Here is a 7,669-nt window from a genome sequence, read left to right on the forward strand (position 1 = left end):
AACTCTGGAACAGAAAGCCTAAATATGCTGAATACTATTTAAGCTACCAGGCAAGAAACTTTTTATATCCCCTGTTCAGCAATTTGAGGGGATGGCTGAGTTGACCTCATTTAATTTCCTCCAATAATTTGCCTTCATGGACACCAATATTGCCATCCCATACTGGGGTACTGCCTTAGCAGTGAGGGAAAGATGGGTATTCTTTCCCTCATTGAGGTCAGGGTTATGCGAAGATTAACATTAGGATTATGCCAAATTCGGGGTAGGGTTATGTCAAGATTAGGGTAAATGTTATGCCAAATCAGGGTTAGGGTTAGTGTTATGGTTAGGGTTATGGCTAGCGTGTCTGCTGTAAGTGTAATGTACAACCAATCTAGGGTTAGGGTTAGGGATAGTGGACCGCTCTTCGCCACCATTCAAAATCTGACGGTTGAATGTACACTACCTATTCTTCAAGGCGTTTTGGGATGTAATTGTAACAACTGACAGAGAAAGTATACTTGCAAATTACCAATCAATAACATAACGTTAGTTGTAATACATTTATTTATAATCATCCATTCAGGTGTAGCTCCACGGTTGACACTTTCTGTATTGTGATAACAAACACCGCACAATTGTCTGTGGTGAGCTCTAAATAGAAAAAAAGAATCCAGTTCCATCTAGTGGCAGAGTAAGTAAAGCACTCATTTCTTTTACAGTAACACTAAATTCCTTGGTTACTAAATGAAACAAAATCACTATTGTTACCATTATCAACATGTAATTCATTACAGTTGGGATGTCAGAGGGATGTCTGAGTGTGTCCCCTCCTCGGATGTTGTGGTTGGTGGTCTCTCTATAGGTTGGTCTGTATAACCTTGATGTAGTCATTGTGTGCTATGAATATGGGACCAAATACAAAACTTTTTTCTACCTTAATACACATATAAGTGAATCTGTCCAAATACGTTTGGTCCCCTAAAATGGGGGGACTATATACAAAAACTGCTATCATGTCTAAAGGGTTTACCAGACATGGATGGAAACTCCTGTCACGATCGCTGTCTTCAAACTCCCTGTCATAAATGAGCCAAGGCGCAGCGTGCATGTAATTCCACATCTTTAATCGGAGTGAAACCTTCACAAAAAACAGGTAAACAGAAACCGAACGTGACGCAACCGTGGCGCACACAAACACTCACAGAACATAAATAATACCCACAAACGCAGGTGGGAAAAAGGCTGCCTAAGTATGATTCCCAATCAGAGACAACGATAGACAGCTGCCTCTGATTGGGAACCATACCCGGCCAACAAAGAAACAGACAAACTAGAATGCCCACCCACATCACACCCTGACCTAACCACATAGAGAAATAAAAAGGCTCTCTAAGGTCAGGACGTGACAATACCCTCAAATGAAAGATGACAGGCTCTTTAACCTCATAGTCATTGTATTATTTCAAATCCAAAGGGATGGAGCACAAAGCCAAAACAATAAAACAATAAAGCACTGTCCCAATACTTTTGGAGCTCACTGTATATAAAGTGCCTTCGGAAAGTATTCAGATCCCTTGACTTTTTCCACATTTGTTACGCTATTGTAAAAGGGAATAAATATAACATTTTCCTCAACAATCTACCAACAATACCTCATAATGACAAAACGAAAACAGGTTTATAGACATTGAAAGTTTTAACTCCCGAGTGGCGCAGCGGTCTAAGGCACTGCGTGCAAGAGGCGTCACTACAGTCCCTGGTTCGAATCCAGGCTGTATCACATCCGGCCGTGATTAGAAGTCCCATAGGGCGGCGCACAATTGGCCCAGCGTCGTCCGGTTTGGCCGGAGCAGGCCATCATTGTAAATAACAATTTGTTCTTAACGGACTTGCCTAGTTAAAATTGAAAAAAAGGTCCCCAAGAACACAGTGGCCATCATTCTTAAATGGAAGTAGTTTGGAACCACCAAGACTCTTCCTAGAGCTGGCTGGCCACCTGGCCAAACTGAGCAATAGGGGGAGAATGGCCTTGGTCAGGGAGATGACCAAGAACCTGATGGTCACTCTGACAGTGCTCCAGAGTTCCTCTGTGTAGATGGGAGAAACTTCCAGAAGGACAACCATCTCTGCAGCACTCCACCAATCAGGCCTTTATGGTAGAGTGGCCAGACTCTCACTCCTCAGTAAAAGCCTCATGACTGCCCACTTGGAGTTTGCCAAAAGGCTCCTAAAGGACTCTCAGACCATGAGAAACAAGATTCTCTAGTCTGATGAAACCAAGATTGAACTCTTTGGCCTGAATGCCAAGTGTCAGGTCTGAAGGAAACCTGGCACCATCCCTAGGCTGAAGCATAGTGGCATGGTGGTGGCAGAATCATGCTGTGGGGATGTTTTTCAGCGGCAGGGACTGGGAGACTAGTCGGGATTGAGGGAAAGATGAACGGAGCAAAGTACAGAGAGACCCTTGATGAAAACCTGCTCCAGAGTGCTCAGGACCTCAGACTGGGGCGAAGCTTCAACTTCCAACAAGGCAACGGCCCTAAGCAAACAGCCAAGTCAACGCAGAAGTGGCTTCGCTCCCCATCCAACCTTACAGAGCTTGAGAGGATCTGCGGAGAAGAATAGAAGAAACTCCCCAAATACAGGTGTGCCAAGCTTGTAGCATCATACCCAAGAAGAATCAAGGCTGTAATTGCTGCCAAAAGTGCATCAACAAATGAGTAAAGGGTCAGAATACTTATGTAAGTGTGATATTTACATTTTTTGTTTGTAATAAAATTGAAAAAAATAAAAACTGTTTTTGCTTTGTCATTATAGGGGTATTGTGTGTAGATTGATGAGGGAGAAAAACAATTTATTACATTTTATAATAAGGTAACAAAATGTGTAAAAAGTGAAGGAGTCTGAATAGTTTCTGAATGCACTGTATAAAACACAGACAAATTATGTTTTTGAATATACGGGGCCTTTAAACACAGTACATTGCATCAATATCTAGTGTGATTGATGATCGTTTGACTTACCGTTTGGCTTACCGCTGTGGGTCTGGTTTACACAAACAGCCAGTAATAAGCAGACCAGGAGACTTTTGTGGAGAGACATTATTAATCCTTATTTATCCCAGGAGGCCTCTGAGGTCTGTGTTGTTTGGAACCTGTTCACTGTTATGATGCTAATTCTGGACTGTTAACATCGTATGAGGTCAAAGTGCTGAATACACCACAGAGAGCAACCAGATTGCGCTATGTTGTCAATGATACTAACAGCTTTTATTGCCTTATTAAAGGTGTGTCTACTCCAAACTCCAAACTTTTTTTTATGAAACCAGCTTTCAGTTAATATCATGCCATGTGGTTACTGGAGAAAAAAAGAAAGTCCAAGAATCTGTAATAAATGTAAAATAATGTGTAATAAATAGAACACAGTTAAAAAAACCTGTAATAAATGTAAAATAAATGTGCAATAAATAAAACACAGATAAAACGTATAATATGTTAAAAAACCTGTAATAAATGTAAAATAAATGTAAAATAAATAAAACACAGTTAAAAACTGTAATAAATGTAAAATAAATGTAAAATAAATAGAACACAGTTTAAAAAATCTGTAATAAATGTAAAATAATGTGTAATAAATAAAACACTGTTAAAAAACCTGTAATAATTGTAAAATAAATGTAAAATAAATAAAACACAGTTAAGAAATCTGTAATAATGTTAAATAAATGTGCAATAAATAAAACACAGTTAAAAAACCTGTAATAAATGTAAAATAAATGTGCAATAAATAGAACACAGTTAAAAAAACTGTAATAAATGTAAAATAAATGTGCAATAAATAAAACACAGTTAAAAAATCTGTAATAAATGTAAAATAAATGTAAAATAAATAAAACACAGTTAAAAACTGTAATAAATGTAAAATAAATGTAAAATAAATAGAACACAGTTTAAAAAATCTGTAATAAATGTAAAATAATGTGTAATAAATAAAACACTGTTAAAAAACTGTAATAAATGTAAAATAAATGTAAAATAAATAAAACACAGTTAAGAAATCTGTAATAAATGTTAAATAAATGTGCAATAAATAAACACAGTTAAAAAACCTGTAATAAATGTAAAATAAATGTGCAATAAATAGAACACAGTTTAAAAAAACTGTAATAAATGTAAAATAAGTCAATAGAGATAAAGACACAGTTAAAAAATCTGTAATAAATGTAAAATAAATGTGCAATAAATAAAATACAGTTAGAAAACCTGTAATAAATGTAAAATAAATGTAAAATAAATAGAACACAGTTTAAAAAATCTGTAATAAATGTAAAATAAATGTTCAATAAATAGAACACACAATCTATAATAAATGTAAAATAAATGTAAAACAAATAGAACACAGTTAAAAAATCTGAAACCATAGCATTTTATTTTATGTATATGTCACGTTCGTCATATGAATGGACCAAGGCGCAGCGTGGTATGCATACATTCTTTATTATAATAAGAATGAACACTGAACAAACAAACCAAAATAACAAAACAACACGTGAAGCTATACAAAATAGTGCTGACAGGCAACTACACATAGACAAGAACCCACGAACACCAAAGGGAAAATGGCTACCTAAATATGATCCCCAATCAGAGACAACGATAAACAGCTGCCTCTGATTGGGAACCATATCAGGGCACCATAGACATACAAATCACCTAGACCTACAAAAACCCTAGACAAACAAAAAACCCTAGACAATACAAAAATGAACGTACCCACCCTAGTCACACCCTGACCTAACCAAAATATAAAGAAAACAGAGCTATCTCAGGTCAGGGCGTGACAATATACATGTGTTCAACAACATAGCTCACAGTTGAAAGTTTTGAAAGCATTTCCTCTTCATATGGTCAAGAAAAGGTCAAAAGGCCTAGTCTAAACAGTAACAATACAACAAGGACTGGTCACTTATGAAGCTCTTGTCATTCTGACATCATGTGGAGATTATTGTGTAATGCAGTTATAAGTACATGAATACAACACAGTATATCTCATTTGGCATACTGTTTACAGTGCATCTGCCACATGTTACTGTGTACCCTGCCTTGTCCCAAGCAATATGAGTCTGTGTCTGCTCCTTTGTAACTAGCTCATCCGGCCGAAGGCGACCCTGGGGCTGGTGCGTGGGGGCCATGGCTCACGTGGATCTCCTCCGCCTTGACCATGGCCTCCAGCTCAGCGTTGGTCTCTGGACACCAGTCCACCTGGAACTTGTCCCTAAACTCCCAGGGGTTAACCACCTCCTTGTCAGGCTGCAGCCCAAACAGGTAGTCTATACAGGGAGGGTGGGGGACACAATATGGAAGAAATGATGATACTATAAGACATTACAATATAAAGGGTTTTTGAAATGTTGTTTTGAAATTTAGATATTCACTTGTGAAATCCAAATCCAGACTATATCAGTAACTTTGTAGTCAGATACAGAATTATCATCTCTAATAATTTGATACAGTGATATTTTAATAATAATTTTGTAATTTCATTGCTGACTGACACAAGACAAACATAGTGCAGCCAGTTGGCTTTTGTGTGCTGTGGGAGTATAGTGGTAGCTGTACCTGCTAGGTCCTGAATCAGGACTTTGATGAGGTGCCTGATAATGGTGTACGTGGCAATCAGAGCCACCCCTGATGATAGGAACAGGTAGATAACATAGTTGGGCAGGGTGACAGCATCTCGAGAGGGAGGCTTGCAGTTCTCAAAGAACACCTCCTCCTCTTGTGATTCCCCATAGTACAGGTGATTGGGCCATAGCCTCTTCACCCCTCACTCTACTCTACCTCCCCTCTTCTTCAAGGGGAGTGTGGCAGCCACATTACCGTTGCCATTTGGTCTACCTGTCCACAAAGAAAGACGTGCTTAAAGTAGTACGCTGAGTATATTGGCAGTCAATTCAGTACAATGTATTCATTATATACTGAACAAAAATATAAATGCAACATGCAACAATTTCAAAATAAGGAAATCAGTCAATTGAAATAAATTCATTAGGCCCTAATCTATGGATTTCACATGACTGGGCAGGGGCGGATCCATGGGTGGGCCTAGGAGGGCATAAACCCACCCACTGGGGAGCCAGGCCCAGCCAATCGGGAATTAGTTTTTCCCCACAAAGGGGCTTTATTACAGACAGAAATACTCCTCAGTTTCATCAGCTGTCCGGGTGACTGGTCTCATACGATCCCGCAAGTGAATAAGCCAGATGTGGAGTTCCTGGGTTGGCGTGGTTACAGGTGGTTAGACGTACTGCTAAATTCTCTAAAACAACGTTGGAGGCGACTGATGGTAGCGAAATTAACATTAAATTATCTGGCAACAGCTTATGGTGGACATTCCTGCAGTCAGCATGCCAATTGCATGCTCCTTCAAAACTTGAGAAATCTGTGGCATTGTGTTGTATGACAAAATGTATATTTTTGTTCAGTGCAGCATAGCGTGTATCAAAGAGTTTTTCAAATAAGAACAACTTGTGTACCTACCAGTACCAGTGTTTTCTTTCTCCGCTTCCTAATTTGGCAGGCTGTAGTAATTACCAACAGTAATCTCCAATCTTGAGGAATTTCGGGAACAACTATGCATCAATCAATCGCGTTCATCAATCTTCTCTCCACCACTGAGAATCTGTTGTTTTAGATGTACTGTATTACATGACAAGCCACTGCAGCCCTTGTGCTGTGTCCCACCCCACAGCAGTGTGAGGTTGCCATAGCTGCAGGAGTGCTCTAGTCCTAGATTGCATTGACTGCAAAGAGAAAAAGAGACTCACACATGCTAATGTACTTAGTGTCTTAAGGGCCAGGTCAAGATCAGTTCTCTGTGCCTGGATTGGATTTAGGATTGGATTGGAAAACAAAGAGAAGTACATCATGCTTGAAGATTCCACCCACATCTCCAACAGAGAGATAGGGGATAGTGTCACTGGATATGTTTTTTATCCATATCTCCAAAAGAGAGATAGGAGATAGTGTCACTGGATATGTTTTTTATCCATATCTCCAAAAGAGAGATAGGGGATAGAGTCACTGGATATGTTTTCTTTAATCCATATCTCCAAAAGAGAGATAGGGGATAGAGTCACTGGATTTTAAAAAAAAAATCCATATCTCCAAAAGAGAGATAGAGGATAGAGTCACTGGAAATGTTTTTTTTATCCATATCTCCAAAAGAGAGATAGGGGTAGCATCTTGCTTTATGGTACCTTTATTTGTTCCATTTGTGTATGTTTTGTCAGTAAATATTAATGTTTGAGTGTTGAGGGTTAAGCATGTTCGACAATAATCTCTTTACCAAGTCCCCTCTGTCAACTCACTGTTAAATCTGGGAGCTTTAATCATCATGTCTTTCATTGTGCAATGGAAGAATTACAATCTTATAAACTTTCCTAAAGCCAAACCATATCGCTTTGTATCAGATGCCTGTAGAGAATAGAGACCTTATAGTGAGTGACCTTACCATATGCTCAGGTCTTGTGTGACCTTGTGTGTCATTGCTAAATCCCTGAGTCGCCACTGCTGAGGCCTTAGTCCCCCGTGCCCTGTCTCTTAGTAAGACTGGCTTAGCTTAACCCCACATGATAATGAAAGATCGGGATAAGGAGATAAAGAAACAGATATACACATTCAGACAG

At 38.8% G+C, this 7,669-nt stretch overlaps 1 long non-coding RNA gene across 2 annotated transcripts; it reads right to left on the reverse strand.

Annotated features, from left to right (window-relative positions):
- Positions 1 to 4,462: 4,462 nt before the first annotated feature.
- LOC111972210 (uncharacterized) lies at positions 4,463 to 6,769 on the reverse strand. Of its 2 annotated transcripts, XR_011480697.1 has the most exons (3): positions 6,518 to 6,769; positions 5,601 to 5,875; positions 4,463 to 5,311 (listed from the first exon to the last, which is right to left on the reverse strand). It is a non-coding gene; the product is annotated as an uncharacterized lncRNA (long non-coding RNA). The 2 variants fall into 2 exon arrangements; XR_011480696.1 differs by having other exon boundaries at positions 4,463 to 5,875.
- Between the last annotated feature and the right edge of the window lie 900 nt (positions 6,770 to 7,669).

Source organism: Salvelinus sp. IW2-2015, linkage group LG13 (assembly GCF_002910315.2).
Source record: "Salvelinus sp. IW2-2015 linkage group LG13, ASM291031v2, whole genome shotgun sequence".
NCBI lineage: Eukaryota > Metazoa > Chordata > Actinopteri > Salmoniformes > Salmonidae > Salvelinus > Salvelinus sp. IW2-2015.